The sequence below is a fragment of the Chiroxiphia lanceolata genome, chromosome 6, assembly GCF_009829145.1.
Source record: "Chiroxiphia lanceolata isolate bChiLan1 chromosome 6, bChiLan1.pri, whole genome shotgun sequence".
NCBI lineage: Eukaryota > Metazoa > Chordata > Aves > Passeriformes > Pipridae > Chiroxiphia > Chiroxiphia lanceolata.
In genome coordinates, this window is record NC_045642.1 from 30,323,060 (window position 1) to 30,339,730 (window position 16,671).

Here is a 16,671-nt window from a genome sequence, read left to right on the forward strand (position 1 = left end):
TGCCCCCATCACATCCTGTTATTCCCAGAGCATTGCCAGCAGTTCAGAAAACAGCACCAAGAAATTAAAACCACTGAGTTTACTTGTTCTACCTGGGTAATGTGGTGTGCTGACAACTTACATCAGTGACAGGAACTTTCCTATGAAGAATCACTGTCTTCCTTCTTTAATTCATTACTTATAAGAAAAAAACCCACATAATTTAACCATTTAATTTGAAGACCCCCAAATCCCTCTCAAGGGATGGCCTGTAGGGAATTGCCAGAAACAAGCAGGGTAGGGAAGCTCCGCTCTAGCACACAACAGCAGCAAAGGGCACAGCAAAAGCACTGAGTTACTCACCCTCGGAGCTGGTGGTAGAGCAGCTCACCATGCCCACAGGTATCCAGTTCAGCACAGACAAACCAGATTTGCAAGGATCCATTATTTACATTGCCTGAGCTTTGGGACCTATTTGAACTGAAGAGAGTTAGGGCGTGCTGCTCACGGCACTAGAGCTGACTGACCTGAAGGAGAAAGGACCTTCAGCACAGCTGAAAAGACATGCACTTAGGCAGCACCAGGCTTCCACATGCTTTGGAAGTGTCTACAGCAATGTTTCATCTTCAGGGCCCAAATACCTCACTTGCAGGATGACTAGCTCTCAGGTCCAAGCTATTGGTAACAAAGGTTTCATGTTCTGCAGCCAGAACTTGCAATGATTTAATCTCTGATCATCAAGCTTTGCTCCAGCATTTCATCTTTCTTTTAAAAGACAACACACTTCAAACCTTATGTTCTACAGGGATCTCTGATACTATAAATTGTTCAGGTATAGCTATACTGTAAGCTGCAATGCTGCATTCAGATTTTAGAACCATCCCCATCATAGAAAAGAATACCAGAAACAGTCTGGCATGGAAATGTCTACACCACAGAACCTGCAATGTAGACATACAGTGAATATTAACAGTGATAATACTTCACAGCTGATCTTTGCAAAAGCACCAGCTAACTCAATAAATGCCCTAAGAGAAGTGACCTGAGACACATAATAAACTAATCAAATCGAGATTATACAAAGCCCACAGCATACTTGTTCTTTTCCAGTTCCATGTTAGAGATGTTAAGTCTTACCTTATTTTGTGACAAACTTTGTACAGTGGAATAAGGAACTCAAGTGGCTGATTCTTTAGCACAAGGATAGACTAAGTATTTGGTGAATGATGTCAATACAGAACAGGAGGAGGAATACCACCAGCTGTGTGGAGAAATTTATGCGAGGTTTGAGAACCTTATTTTATTTACAAACACCAAGGCCCTAACCCGCATCCCCTTCAAAGAGAAAAGAAAGAGATCTCCTAAAGCTATGAATATTAGAAAGTGCTCTTGAGAAGCCATTTTTGTGCCTTTGTCTGACAGCTTAGGTAACATCATTTAGGAGATCTGGTGTCTCAAATTGCCCAGATAAAATTGAGCTGATCTTTGTTGCAGGGGAAAAGACAAGTATCATCCAGATTTCTCTTCAGAAAAATGAGGTATGGCTGCTTTATAGTTATGGTGAGACACAGTGCATGTTTTTGCAGTCATCTGACAGAAAATGTAGCTGAGCTTTCAACTGTGTAACATCTGGAGAACACCAAAAGGTTTTTCTTAGCACTACTCTGACCTGAGAAATCAGGTCTGCTATATTTGTGGCCTCCAGGCATGGAAGTGCCATCTGAAACATGAATGTAAGGTCTGTCTAGACTCTGGAAACTGTTTTGAGTAAATTTATCCAGAGTTTAGCTAAGAACATATGAAGAAAATTAGCATCAGAGTTCAGGGATTAGAGCAGGTCATGCTCCAGAGAGAAACCACTGTAGCATGTTACGATGATAAGTTGGGATGAGAAGACTTGCTCAAAGAAAAGCAGCTCTGCTTGCCTGCAGCCAGTCAGCAGTTGAGCTCCTCATTGCATCAAGGGAAGAGCAGCCCCAGTTCAGGAATTTTCCCAGGATTTTTCACAAGAGATCACTCCTCAGGGAGTTCCTTCTGCATGGGTAGAGCAGAGTGCCCAGGAGGTGAGACGTCTTAGGACGTCTGCCACCAAGTGGCTCCTTCTTCCTCCTCTGGCTGATCCCTGGGCTGGACACTCACCCTCCCTGGTGAAGCTCCTGGTCTTTTCCCTAGCAGGGTCAGTGGTCTGCTTCCAGGTTAGGAAGAGGTTGGTAGGAGTGGGGGAAAGCAATTTACCTATTGAAGGGAGAGGACTCACAGCTCATCCCTGATTTCGGTTCAAAAAAATGAGAGAGAAGGGGAAATGTTTGTCTCAATGGGCAGAAAGAGATGAAGTTCTTTCCCCATAATGGAGGAGTGGCCCCTCTGATAGTCTGACCATGACATCTCACCATGCTCTTCATCCAGATCCAAATCGTACCCCTATAAACCTCTGAGACATGTTTACCCATACCATAATGCCAAGATGACAGAGTATGCTATCCTCTACCATGTGCTTGTTGAAAAGAAAAGTGTTAGAAAAGAAAAATGTTACCTGCATTACTCATCTATGTTGGCCAAATTCCTAAACTCCCTGAAATACTCTCCTTGTCTGAGGAAGCTTTCTCATACTGGTCAGAGGGCATGGGTACGTGTGTGGGCTTCTGAAAGTCCATACTGCTGTGCTGCAGGTCATATATCACCCTCTGCATCCTTGGCCTCAGACACCATTGGGAAGCTACAAGGTGTAACAGCTTGCCTTGATCATGCCCTGCCTAGAGCTAGACACTGTTCAAGTAGTCTCCAGCCCTTCACTGCCACAGGCACCACAAAAAGGCCAGTCAGATAAATTTCTCCCCTAGGAGGGGCTTCATCTCTAATTCATCCTGATGCTCAGTCAGAATAGGTACAGATGGTGGATGCAAATTAGTTCTGCATTTGACAGAAGAAAAGTTGTCTAGGGTGTCATATCTGCTGGCCAGGACAGAAATATGTTATGGGCCACACTGTTTCTGGTCAGTGTGCAAACAGTAAGGTGGTGGAGGACAGTGACTTAGGGCCAAATTAAGTCAAATAGCATATGGTTAACTGGAAACCAGGATTTCAGTTCCTTTAAATTGTATAATGAAACATAGTCTTAAGTGTTGTTTAAGGTCACTGTAAATCTTAACATTACTTTCATGGGCATGTTTCTTAAGGAAAATGAGAGCTTATAGAAGAATTCCCAGTAAGCTGTAATTAACAGTTCCCCATTGCACTTGTGCTCTTCAAGTATGAAGAGAAAAACACCTGCTAGAAGGCTAACAGTGGCAAGACAGTATGGAAGAACCAGGAAAATCTTCAGAGATGGTTAGCTGGGATTCAGGACAGCCTCTCTACCCCCTAGGAGACAGTGCCATTAATCCCCTCTAAGCCAGGTAACCCATCTGTTTTGCCACCACAAGACTAGATGCAGCCTTAGTGAGGAGTGGTGTTATGGCAGAATTGGGCAGGAATGATCAACAGCCCAGAACAATACTCTAAGTTCATACACCCATTGTACAATCTTTTAAAAGTGTAGAAACAGAATAAATATTTAAGTAGTCATAATTACTTATTAATACAACTTATTAACTAGGAGATCCATGTATAATCAACTTGATTCATGTTGTGAGCCTTGCTCTCCCTCCTACCACTTTTATCTCCTTTTCTCACCTCAAATCATTTACTTCTCTTCCTTGCTACATCTCTTCTAGGATAAGGATATATTTCCCATCTTCACGGTAAAGCACATAGCACTTTTTATGGTACTCAGAATTAATTAACAATAAAATCTTTTTATTACAATCAGATGACAATTTGCTCTCCTTTACTGGCATCCCATCACAGCATTGACTGTGACCTGAACTGCAATTTAATCCTCATAGAAATTCAAGGCTTTTACAGCTCAATGTAGCTACCAGGTTAGTGCTTGTAACAGTCTTCTTGGCTGCAAAGGAGGAGCAGTTTGAAATGCTCATTTGGTAAAATGATGAAACTCCTGTCTTCCACTACAGAGGAATTCCATGTGAAAACACAACAATCAGGGAAATAACCTGTGAAAAATATCCCACCCAGTTTCTCACACATCCCATAAAAGGGGCTTGCACCCTGCACAGCAGACTGGGTTTGAGTAGAGTGCAATGAAAGATGCTTAACTTTCCTAAAGATCACAGAAACGTATTTTTGAAGCTCTGTTACTGAAAATACCTTGGGCAATTAATGGAAAACTTTGCAAAACATTCCAGCCCTTGCACTAAGCATGAGAAACTCCAGGCTGAAGGGAGGCCAGAAAAAGGAGCGATGGATCAGTCAACTCCAGAGCCATTGCAGTGCTGCTGCAGCAAGCCTGATGCCATAATCTGCCTGCTGGCATCAAGGTCTGTCTCCAAGTGGCAACTGGAGTGTATAAAAAAGCCAGGAAAGGGGTTGGAGTCCAGAGGACATCAGACATCCCTGCCTGTAATGTCAGGAGTACAATCCAGGAACAACAAGATATTAAATATTTATAAGTTTCTAGCATTTCCATCTGTGCTATACTGGAACATCTTTACTCCCAGGGAGGTGGGTGAAGCAGACATCAAGGATGGCAAGAATATTTATTGAGGTGACAGCCCTGGTGGAGCTGCAGCCGGTATAAACTGCTGACCTGCAGCAGGTCAGCAAGCAGCTATGTCAGTCTGGAAGACACCAGGGGCTTCATGGGGCAACGAACAGACAACACCATCCACATGGCACCGATTTTGATTGAAGAATAAGGTACACAATCTGAGCCTGACAGCATTCCTCTCTAAAAAGAGCAATCCCAGTATTGCTAAGCTTCCACAAATATGCCGCTAAATTATTTTGAAGATCTTGCAGAAATGGAGCTGCTGTTCTTTCACGACTTTAGAAAGTCATCCAGCATGGGAACCCTTTGAACTAGGATCATGCAGGTCTGGTCATTTTGGAAAACTTCAGCAGTGACAGCTATGCCTGGGAAGACTTGGAATTTAAATCCCTGCACAGCTCCAGCCCCCAGCCGCTGCCAGTACTGGGACAGGTCAGCAGCTTGTGTGTGATGTACCTACCTCTCCTTGCTCAGCTCTTCTCATTAGTCTTATTGGGGTTTCAGTATTAACATTCAGTGTTTCTCTCCCACACTCAGGTTAATCACTGAGGCAGCATGGGAAGATAAGAAAGTCAGGGTGACCTGTGCCATATTGCGACCCAAAGTTAATGAAGCACTAAAAGTACAATGACAGTCAGGGTGGCGAGAGAAGCACTGGTGGGAGCCAACTCCCTGAAGGCAGCTGGGATCTCAGTGCAGGTACATGTAACCTCCATGGCAGCCGGCCTGACTTTGATGCTGCAACGTGCTGGGAGCAATTGCCTCCAGCTGAAGGTAATGAGCGTTTGAGGGCATTTGCTTTAGGGAACTGAGTTTACATCATCCCTGTTTCATGTCTCCACACTTGCAGACCCTTTCCAGCCCTGACTTCTGTAGCAGGCACATGGGGCTCCCTGGTTTGCAGATCAGGTCCCATGGAATGAAAAGAGATTTGAAGGTACAAACTTGAGGACAGAATTTTTCTCCAAAACCCCCAGTGCTGGTGACAGCTGGCTGACAGCCTCACCATGAAGACACCTGACACCAGAGGCTGTCTATTATAAAACATCCCAAAGGACTGCTAGAAAATGTAGCATTTGGGACATACTAGTAAGAACATAAGTTACGCAGAATTGAGGGAAACCAATGCTTCATTTTGTCCTATTACCCTGTCTCCAGAAGTTGTCTCAAGACATGCTGTTTAGGGAGAACTCATGAACCTGGCCCCTTCCTGCAGTCTGTCCCTTTCATATTCCCCTGGCATACCTGCTCCTCTTTTATGAGATGCCATCCTTATATTCCCTATAGGATCTGTTTATGGCAATAGAGCCTATACATTTACATATTCACCTTCTTAACCTCTTAATAGCATCTGCTTCCACCACCTGTTGTGACAACAATGTCCAACACTTCACTACATGTTGCACAACAACACTTTATCTTTTATATATGCAACACCAATTGCCCCCGGACCCCAAACAGTGGAATTTGGTGCATGGCACTTCTCCATTCACCTAATTCACTGCCTCCATGATTTCTGCCCTCTCGGCTAGCCTTTCCTTCCCCAAATGGAGGAGTCCCAGACTTTTTATCTGTCCTTGAAAGGCAAAGGACTTCATCGTTAGGAATTAATTTTTATAATGCACACTGTATAATATAGAAAGGTAATAAAGATTACATTTGTAATAGTAATAGGGAAAGTGAGATTCATATTCTTTAAATAGTCACATTTTAGGGCAAATATTTTTATCCTCCTCTGCAGATGAATGCTTTGGATATGCTGAACAAAATGACCTCCACCACTTTTGCATATAAGAGGGGATGGGAATTATGAAGTAAAAAATTTCACTATTTAAAAATGACCCCTCATTTTTCCTTGTAATTGTCTCCAGTACCTGAACACATGATTTGGCAATGAAGAGCTGTCACTGTGGAGCACAGCAGTCAGAAAACAGAGTGAGAAGGGGGAGAAACTGCTTAAGCCACTGTAAATGAAAGTGGTACTCTTTCATTTGAACACTTGCATGTCCGCAGAGATGCTCAGCACATCACTGCAGTATTTCCAGATACAGAGATACATCATGACATGCATATGCATGCTTGCACATTTCACACCCTTAGATTAGTTTTAAGTCAACTCAAGTTTACAGCAGACACCACTTTTTCTGGTGCTGGCTGAAGACGAGGAAAATATCTCCCACAGGAGCTAAGAACCACTGCAAGGCTGACCATTTCTGTTTGAAGGTCACAGCAAGATCCAAATATGCCATCTCTAGCAAATACATAACTACTTGCACAAGTAATTCCTCTACAAATGTGTCCACTGCAGCATACTTTTCCCCACAGACAGAGGATGAAAAAGGCTCTGCAACAATTATAATCATATTGCTTAATGGCATACTGAAGAACTTACAAGCTATTTTACTGCAGTAAAATCTATACAGACAAAAATAGCCACATTGATAGGCCCAAGTTTTAAAGCCCCATGTGCAGTATATGCAATCTCAGCCTGCCAACAGTTATGTTACCATACATAAGTGTGATCCTGGTCTTTCCTACTTCATTCCCTGGCTTTTTTTCTGCTCCAAGCAGCTCGCTCAGTTAGGCAGGCTTTATCCCAACTCCAGCACGGAGCAAGTTCAGACCCCACCATCTCAGCACTACAGACACACGCTGGGCTCTCATGTGCTATGTTCCTGCCTCAGCTGGGCGGCAGCAGCCCCTGTACCTGTGTCTCCAGTGATGGGAGGCAGCTCTTCCCTTCCTGACACCCCCAAGGGCAGCTGAGGGCAGCAGACACAGAGGGAAGGAGGCACCAGATTCCCTTTATCATTAGGTGCAGGGAGGAGCTCCATAGGAGGACAGATGTGTCTCATAGGGCCATTTGGCCCCTAACCAGCTCTGAAGGATGAGTTTGCTTTGACATGTTTCCAGCTCTCAGGAACTTCTGCAACCTCCCCATGTACAGAGAAACAAACACTCCACTTCTTCACATCTCCCTCCTCCTACCTTATCCTCCTTAATATTCTTCATAGCTCCTGGATCAAAAGAGCGAGCTAAGAATAAGCCATGTGAGAGTGTAATCAACAGTGAGGGAAGAGATGTGTCTTCTGATTGTTAGCAGAAAACTAGCCCTGTCATTAAATAACACAGTCTGAGGGCCCTCTGTGATGCAAGGAGGTAGGAAATGGAAGGTCTTGACCAGCAAAGCTGAGAATGACAAATGGGAAACACAACGAAAAATATCTATTGGATCTAGAATTAAAGAATTAAAGTCCAGCCTCACAGAGTCTCAGAGGGAGGTGCCACAAGAGACTGCTCACCAGAGGAGTGAGTTTGGGGAAAGCCAGGAATTCCTCAGTCAGGTGTCCCATGCATTGCAAGGAAAATCCAGGAGGCTGTTCCTCTCACAGGCATACTCAGCACTGCCCTGGCTGCTTCAGAACAAGCCTGCTGGAAAGAGGAAAGAGTCCAATTAACAAAGCAAGTGAATATTATTTGTATGGTGAGGAACAAGAGTGAGAACAGAAGGTGGATTTCTCTTACGGCAGACAAAGCAGAACAAAAAGTGCCTTACAAAACCTTGGTGAATATGGGCTCCTATGGGAGAGGAAAAAGGATGACAGAAGAACTGCTACCTGGAGTGCAACTAGCATCCATCTAAATCTGAAGTTGTTTTAAATCATCTGCAACAGAAATTATTTGTGATGGCATCAGACCATCAGGTGATTGTCCATTCATCATGAGCTAGGGCTCACCCAAATTTCCATCACCGGCCACTACAGTATAAATAACAAAATTTGCAATTAATTTTTGGCTCAGTTGCATTTCTTTCACTAATAAAACACTGGAACCAGCAACCTGGCACTGCCTTCCATAGACTGAACTGAGGCAGACTATGCACATTCATCTAGGTGCCCATTTTTTTTGCCCCAGACTGAGCAGAAGTCAATAAATGAGCTGCAGCCAGTGTATCAAGATACAGAAAGGGTTGCAGTTACTTTTAATTTTATGCCTCTGCTGATTTTGTAGTTTCTTGACCTCAGCCCATGTGTAATGCTTTGGATATGGATTTATTGAAGTCAGGATTTCACAGCTTTGAGCATGATTCAGAATACAGTTTATGGATGCCAGAGAAGTCAGAAGTGAAAAATTTGGACAGAGAGACACAGACAGACAGGAAAACACTTTTCTTCTGTCTCTGAAGACTGATCAGCTGTGGCTCTGAAAATCTTGTTCAGAATTTTGGTCTCCTCAAAATGGCCCAATCTCACTCTATTTCTGTTGCTCAAAATCCAACTATTGTGCCACAATCAGGAATAATTTTTTCCAGCCCTATTACACTGTTTCCAGCTGCACTGCACTTGAGATGCAATGCCCTACCACCACCCCACCTGCTGAAGCATGAGCTTACCTAAATCAGAAAGGGCATCAGCAGCCCTTTCTAAGGATTTGAGGTTTTACAAGTGATAAAAATAGACTTCCCCATGGGAGCTGTCTGAAGGAGCAGTGACGCATTTCCTACATTCATTGCGTGAGTTTTGTATCTCCTTGATATGAAATTAACAGGGAACAGGAGCAAAAGGTGAAATTGTGAGGTCTGCAATGACTGAAGTGAGAAGCAGAGGAGCTCCATTCCCCAGTACTGCCTCTTACTCCTTTGCTCCTGAGGCGGGCTGGTCCCTGGTGCTGTGACAACTGTCCACCTCAGTTCAGTGGCACTCCAGTGCCCAGTTCCTCAGCAGGCTCCTTTGTACCAGCTTTCTGGTTGCAGCAGGGGTCCAGGCTGCCAGCAGTGCATAAATGCACCTCGCCTGGAGCTTGAGGTGAGACACAGAGTTAATGACTTCTCTTCTCTTTTGTCAGAAAAATGTAATTTACTCACTACATGTATTCACTGTTAAAAGAGAGAGGAGCTTGTTGATATACAAGTAATACTGCTTTAATACACTGATAGCATTAAATCAGTGCAGCTCACTCAGGATGGACACAGATGCTGGATTTGAGGTGTTAATAGCACCACATTGCCAGGGCAATGAGCTTTAAACATATAACAGGCCTCTGCTCCCCCCTTGACAGCATCAGATCAAATTTCTGTTAGATAAACAAAAAGACCATTCAAAAATCTACCTCTAATCAAAATAATAATTAATGTTATGCAAGCAAGGTCTAAATTTCTGCCTATCATGATGGAGACAAATGCATCCAGAGGGTCCTATTCAGATAGTCTATACTGGCTTAGAAATAGATTGCTTGATGCATCTCAGTGGGCATTAACAGGCACAACTAGTAAGGGCCACTGACATTTAAGTTTTCACTCTTGAAGACATAGCCATGGTGTTCCTCAAGCCTGAACAAGTGATATCTGCTCATCTGTCTCCTTGCCACTGTTGTCCATTTCTGTACCTGGCACATCATCAAGCCACCTTACAAGTGTATTTGCACAGTGCAGCTGTTCATGGGCAGGCAGTTTCAGTAGGGGCAATAAGGACCACAAAAGCAGCTCGAATTCCTTCCTTGTCTCCTCCATGTCAAATCTGCAGAGCACCAAGGCTAGCACACATACATAGAGGGAGTTCCTACTCCTCTGCCACACATTGTAATTGGAAAGTATGGTTATATGTTTCCATAACATCTTTTTATGTCACTATCACCTCGAACCTTTATTGTTAAAACATGCGAAATAGCTTGTTAGCACCAAATCTGCCTGAACACCAGTGCTTCATTTCATACTCTCACTACATTTACCATTACTCTCTGCATCTCCCATCCTTAAAAAAACAAAGCCAGCTAGAGAATAGAGCACGTCAAAGATCACTCTGTGTGACAACTTTGAAGTTCTTCCTTGTAAAATGCACTGTTAACTAAACGACAGTCCCTCCATGCAGGAGCCTTTCTGAAGCAACCTGAAGCAGTATTGTATCAATTGGGGTCTTTTTCCACCCTCTTCAAACCCTAAATGCATTTTGGGAATTTGTGTTTGCAGAAAAACACACAGTCACTTTAGGTGGCATTTTTCAGGCAACTCATTGAGATTCTACTCACTGCCATGTATTTGGAGAGGGGAAGGTGAAATTAAATTCTGCTGACCATACAGCTCGGCTCCAGCAAAGCAGCCACTGCCACATGTCTTGGTGATAGGAGGCTTGCTACAAAAATTCTGCCTAGCTCTCTTTACCACAGGAAATATCAATCAGTTTTCACCCTGAAAACATAAAGTGTGAAAAACAAACTACCTAGGGAGAACCAGACTCTCACTACTGACATCAAGGTCAGAGAAATTGTCTTGAACTAACTAGATTTCAGCTTCAGTCCAGCACAGCAATTCCTAGATCTCCATCCTCAAGGATCATATGGGGTATGTTTTTTGCAGTGTGCCTAACACACAGCACCCCATGACTTTTGGAATTCCCTTCAATTGTGTTTTTCAGGCTTTCCCCTTCATCTTTGTTAAGGATAGAAGTGAGAAAATCATGCTGGTAATAATGGCATGTAATTCCCATCTTGATTCTAGCACAATTTGTTTCTTTGTACAGCAGTTCTGTTGAACTTCTCATGGAAAAAAAAAAAACAAACAAAAACAAAACCCAACAAACTCACAGGGATTTTATAGAAAAATAAGGCTGGTGAGACTCCATTGTCTCCCCTAAGTGAAGTTCTGAGATTGAAAAAAAATGAGCACTTATTTAGCAAGAGAAAGTTTGTTTAGGTCTGGAGGTCTGTTTTTATAATTCTTCTCAAGGGAGTGGGGATTACTGGAAAGCTACTAAGTTGTATTATTAAAAAAAAAAAATCCTCATTTGACTTCTGTGTTGTTTTTTTAAGCATTCAACTGGAAGCACAAAGTGTGGTGCTAACACATAGTGTGAGGAGCAAAGGGGAGGGAACATGTGCCAAGGTCACCTCCTCAGCAGTAGCAATGTCAAGCTTCACAGCAGTGATATAAAACCTCCCTCTGATACAAGATACCACTTACAGCTACTTTTTAAAGAGCTGTAAAAATCCAGAGCAGGCGCACGTTAATTAAAGTAGTTCAGAGAGAAGCTCTGCATGTCTGTCTTGGCAGCAGGTGACTGAGGGCACATAGCACGGAGGGGAGCAGAATGTCCATGGACAGAGTTAGCTAAAATATTTTAGTTTTTACCACCTCCAGGTTTGTCAGTGGGCAGCACAGATGGTTTGCAGCTGGGGAGCCACTCGGTGTGCTTGTAAGAAAGCAATGTGACCTGTGTCATGCAACAATGCATACCCTAAGGAAGCTTTTCTTCATGACTAGCACATCTCCTTCATTAACATTTAAGTCCATAGCCTCCTGTCCTATCTAGACTAGAAAGCAGACCACAAAAATCTCCCTGCTCTTCACCACAATATGTATCTTATTTATCTTCTTGTCTCAGTTCTTTGTTTCCTCTAGACAAACTCAGTTGTTCTGGACTTTGCTCGTAAGCCACATTTCCACACTGATGTCCCCTGCAGAGCACAGGACTCTACTTCCAGAGTGGCAGGTCTTCAGCAAAAGAGATAGTGAGAAGGACAAGGATCCCATTCAGCCTTCCTTCAGCTCCTTTCCCTCCAAGGTTAGGGCGAGGCAGGCCAATAGACAATTGAGGTTATGACCCAAGTGCAAACCTGCTAGCTACAGCAACTTCTCTTCCTTGTCCCCTACTGCAGCCCATCATGAAAAATAAGCTTTTGCTATGAACCCACTTACTAGCTAGAGCTGGCAGCAAAACACATCCAACAGAAGGATGGTGGGTAGCAGGAAGTTTTTCTGTTTTAACTGGTGATTATTCCAATTGAGTGAAATACAGATAACCCACCTTTTTTAGCTCTTAGGTTTATCTACCTGTTAGACAAACCTGCTGCCTTCATTGTCCAAAATTGGCAGGAGGACTTATGTGCTCCAATATTTCACTATACACTGGAAACCTTGAAAGCAGTGGAGCAGAACTGGGGGCATGGAGCTAATGGCGCCAGAGCCCAGCAGCACTAAGAGTCCCAATGCTCATTTGCAAGGCAGAGAAAAAAAACGGTATTTGGGTATTCCTGAGGGTCTAACACTCAGCATGACCTATGGTGCACAGAACATACACTTGAAGGCCATTTTTTCCTCTGTACGCAATCTGTCAAGAGATGGGCAGTCTAATCTGATATTTCCCAGGGCTCTGTAAGGACTTATTAAGTTCCAGTTTTACTGCTTGGACTGACTCTTCTTCTAGTGTGGGGAAAATATCTGTAAAATGGAGCTGGTCTTTAAAACACCAACACAGTGGCTTTGAGGCATGCAGCTGAACAATATCTAGTATTGCTACTCCTATATCACAGGAGAACCAGAGGGGGACAGAAGATAGTGTAATGCTTTTAGAACATATGGAAAACATTATCTGAATAGCAAAAATCTGACATAAATCTATGCACACATACTTATAGCTCAGATTTGAACTCTCCGTAGCCCTTGCTAGACAAGTAGGGATAATGATTCTTTTATTCATAGTGCACTGAAAGAGAGTCCCGCTCATATTTTCACACGCCCCAGCAGTCAGTCTCTCTGCTTTTATTTACGGCTAAAAGTCCTGGACATAGTCATGGCAAAGAGGAAAAAGGAAAAGCAACTGGCAGGTCTCAGCTGATGCAAAGTACTGTCTGACATTTTTCAAAGGACAATCAATTGGAAAGGACTTGCTGCTAATCAATGTGAAACAGATACATGTCAAATTCCCACAGACCATGCTGCAATGTGAAGTAGCTTCTTAGAGCAGCAGGTTTTATGTGAAGGGAGATTGGACAGGCAGTTTTTCTCTTAGGCCTGCATTCCTGACAGCTGCCTAGTACCTTTTTCTCAGACTTGTTACATTCATGTCAAGATATATAAATGCCTTCTCTTTTTTTGCTCCTTAACTACTGCACAATCTTTCAATTTTTTAAGCAAAGAAAGATAGAAACCATATTTTCCATCATCTATAGTGGAAGCTGGAGTTTTTCCCATACAAGGAAATGGCTTCTTGTTATCTGAAGATGACATCTCTATTTTACAGTAAAAGCCTCCATTCTCTTTTTTTTCTGTTATTTTTACTTCCCCCATCTCAAAGCTGAACTTATTGAATAGCTTGCAAAGAAAATAATAAAAGAAAGATGGTTTTGCTCTGTTTCCTGGCGACCAACACCACTGAGACCCCAGGTAGCATTATGCTGGCTAATTCAAGACAGAAACAATCTCCGTTACAGTTAAGTGGCAAGAGAGGATGCAGCACTAACCTTGCACAGAAAATCCTTGCCAGAGCTGCCTGCTCTTCATGGCAGAATTCACAGTGATAGAGGAATCTGAGAAATTACATTCCATGCATGTTTATTTGGCTTTTGGGGGGGATTTCCTCTACTAAGCTTAACCATGTTGGCTCTTGCATTACCCTCTTTATCTGTAAAAGCATTTAACAAAACTCCCTTAATGCAGGTCTAATATAAGAGGACACACTGTGGCTCCTCTAACAACTCCCAGAGAAAGCTGGGTATGTCGTCTTTGCACTTACCTCAAACTGCCTCTGCCCTTCTCCGGAACAATGTACCCCTGAGGGTGGGGAAAAGTCCTTGTACCAATAACATGATACTTGAAGAGAGAGAAAGGACTTTAAAAGTGGCACGTACTCCCCTATATTACCAAGCGAAATGCAGTTTATGTCAGCCTGTGGGAATGAACAAGGTCATATAGGTCTGGGCTGCTTTGGAGGCCTGACAGGAGGAGATCAAGGAGCAGTGATGGGAACTGATTTCCTGGTTCAGACTAGAGGTGCCTCTAAATCAGTACAGAACACTGCAGACTGGCAAGGACTCCTGGTGGCTCCTCATTAGAGACTCCCTCCATACATGCAATAGACCCAGTTCCTCCAAGGCATTTAGGCACAAGGCCAAGGCAATGAGGTACTTCTCAAGGCTAACCGCATTACCTTCACTGAAAAACTCACACCAAAACCATGTTAGAAATAGTGCAGAGTTCAGATATTCCCTAAGGAGCCAGAGCAATAGAAATGCAACAGGAAGAGAGCTTCCTATCCTTGCCATTACTGAATACCAAACAGAGAAAAATGCAAGAAGCCCACAGGGATATGTTGTCTTCAGTCCTGTCAGTCACAAATGTGACAGCTGGGACCTTTAAAGACTGTCAAAGGAGGAAAACCAAGGCACTCCAAATGCCAAGTCTGTCAGCAGCATAATTAACATGTCATATATGATCTCCTCAAAAATGCAGCACCCACTGCATCTCCAACAGACAGGCTATTAAAAATGCTGTTCAGCCGGTAATTCCTGCACCTTGCAATAATGTCTAAGTTACTGAAAAATCAAGAAAAACACAAACTGTAGTGTTTGGGAAGACAGAAATCACTTTGTAGCCCATACGGGAAGGTAAGCTAATCTGCCACAGAGGCTGCTGCTACTCCCACTCCAGAAGACTGCCTCTGGAAACATGTACCCACTAACCAGAAAGAACCATTTTGAGGCAGGTGGCACAAAGCGCCAGGAAAAAGGGAAGATTCCTCTCCCCCATCTCTGGCAGCATATCTTGGACAAACTTACAAGTGTGAAGTGACGAGCAACAGAAAGAAAAATCCCATATTGTGTGAAACCCAGTCCATACAGAGAGGCACTGCAATTCTTTCCCTTCACAGACAAAATGGATGTGCATGGTTAAGTGAAGGAGGGTCCTAGTTAAGGTAAAATACTTGGAGCAACCTAGATGAAAGCTCAGGTTGAGAAAAAACTAGTTGTTTTTTTTTTTAAATGTAGATCTGTAGCCATCATGACTGATCAACATGACCAGGCTGAGGACAGCATCTGAACCCATTATTCAAACATACCTGAGCAAACTTGCTATCACATTGCTTAGAAGTACAGTATTGCTGCTAGCATGGGCTCTTTCACAGCTGATCTCTGACACACAGATCAGGAAAAGCACTGGAAAGGAAAACTCAGAGGGTGAGGTCCAGTGTTACTGTAAGGAATGATGGACTTGTAAGGACTGGGTGAGACACAGTGAAAAAAATAAAAGGCAGGCATGCAAAAAAAGGAAAAAAGAGCTTCAAAAGTGGTAAGTCTGGTAAAACAGTAAATTTTTACAGAATGTAACAATTACCAATGAAGACATACAAAGAAGTTTTATCTATAGACTGATAGAAAATTTAAAATCATAATAATATAAAAAGAATATATTTATGCACAATAAATAGATCATTTCTTCTCCTCTTTGATTGACTTAAAATGATGCAAGTTAAGAGTATCTTACAAATAGCAAAGAATCTTAGTTTATAAAATATTTGTGAAGTAAGTTTTCCTTGCCAGTTCCTATTTCTGAACAAGTGATTTGGAAAGAAACCTCTTCAATGATACCTCTGGGTTCTTAACAATAGAGAACCCATAGTCCAGTTCTTGTCTCAACATTATTTTCTTGTCTCAACAAACAGAAAAGATCCTAACCCTGTGGTCAGCCAATCAGTTCCATTAAACAAACCAGTTTTATCAGCAGTTCCTACATCAGAACAAAGGGAGAAAAAACAAAGCAGAACAAAGATGTGAGATACACCTTATATTCCCAATGACTGAAAAGTAGCTTCTGAGCCATGCAAAGAGCTCTCAACACCCTGATCAGATGGAGACAGGATACAGCACTATCTGAACACATGCTTAAAATGCTTTGGAGAGAAACAGTTATATCCAAGCTGCTGCTGTAGGCAGGAGGTTCTTGCTGAGATTATAATCAGCTGTGTGAATGAGCACAGAGACAAACCACATTTGACTAGATGAGTTTTTGTTAAGACTGCCAGTGATACAGAAAAGAAATAAAATTGCCCTTATAATGAAAATGGTCTCATTTGCAGCTCTCTGATAAGTAGTATTTATCATGAATCTTTGATTCCTCATGCTGCTATTGCAGTTTCTCTGGGATGACATTAATGTACCATTTCTCCAGGCTACTACTTAACTCAACCAGTCTCTGCTACAAACAGGATTTTCACCCCTGGCCTGTGGAATTTCTTGAATTATCTGATAAGGGACAGTTTCAGCCATGATCACAGCAGGTCCAGGATTCTGCCCAAACATTATAATAAAATGTGGGT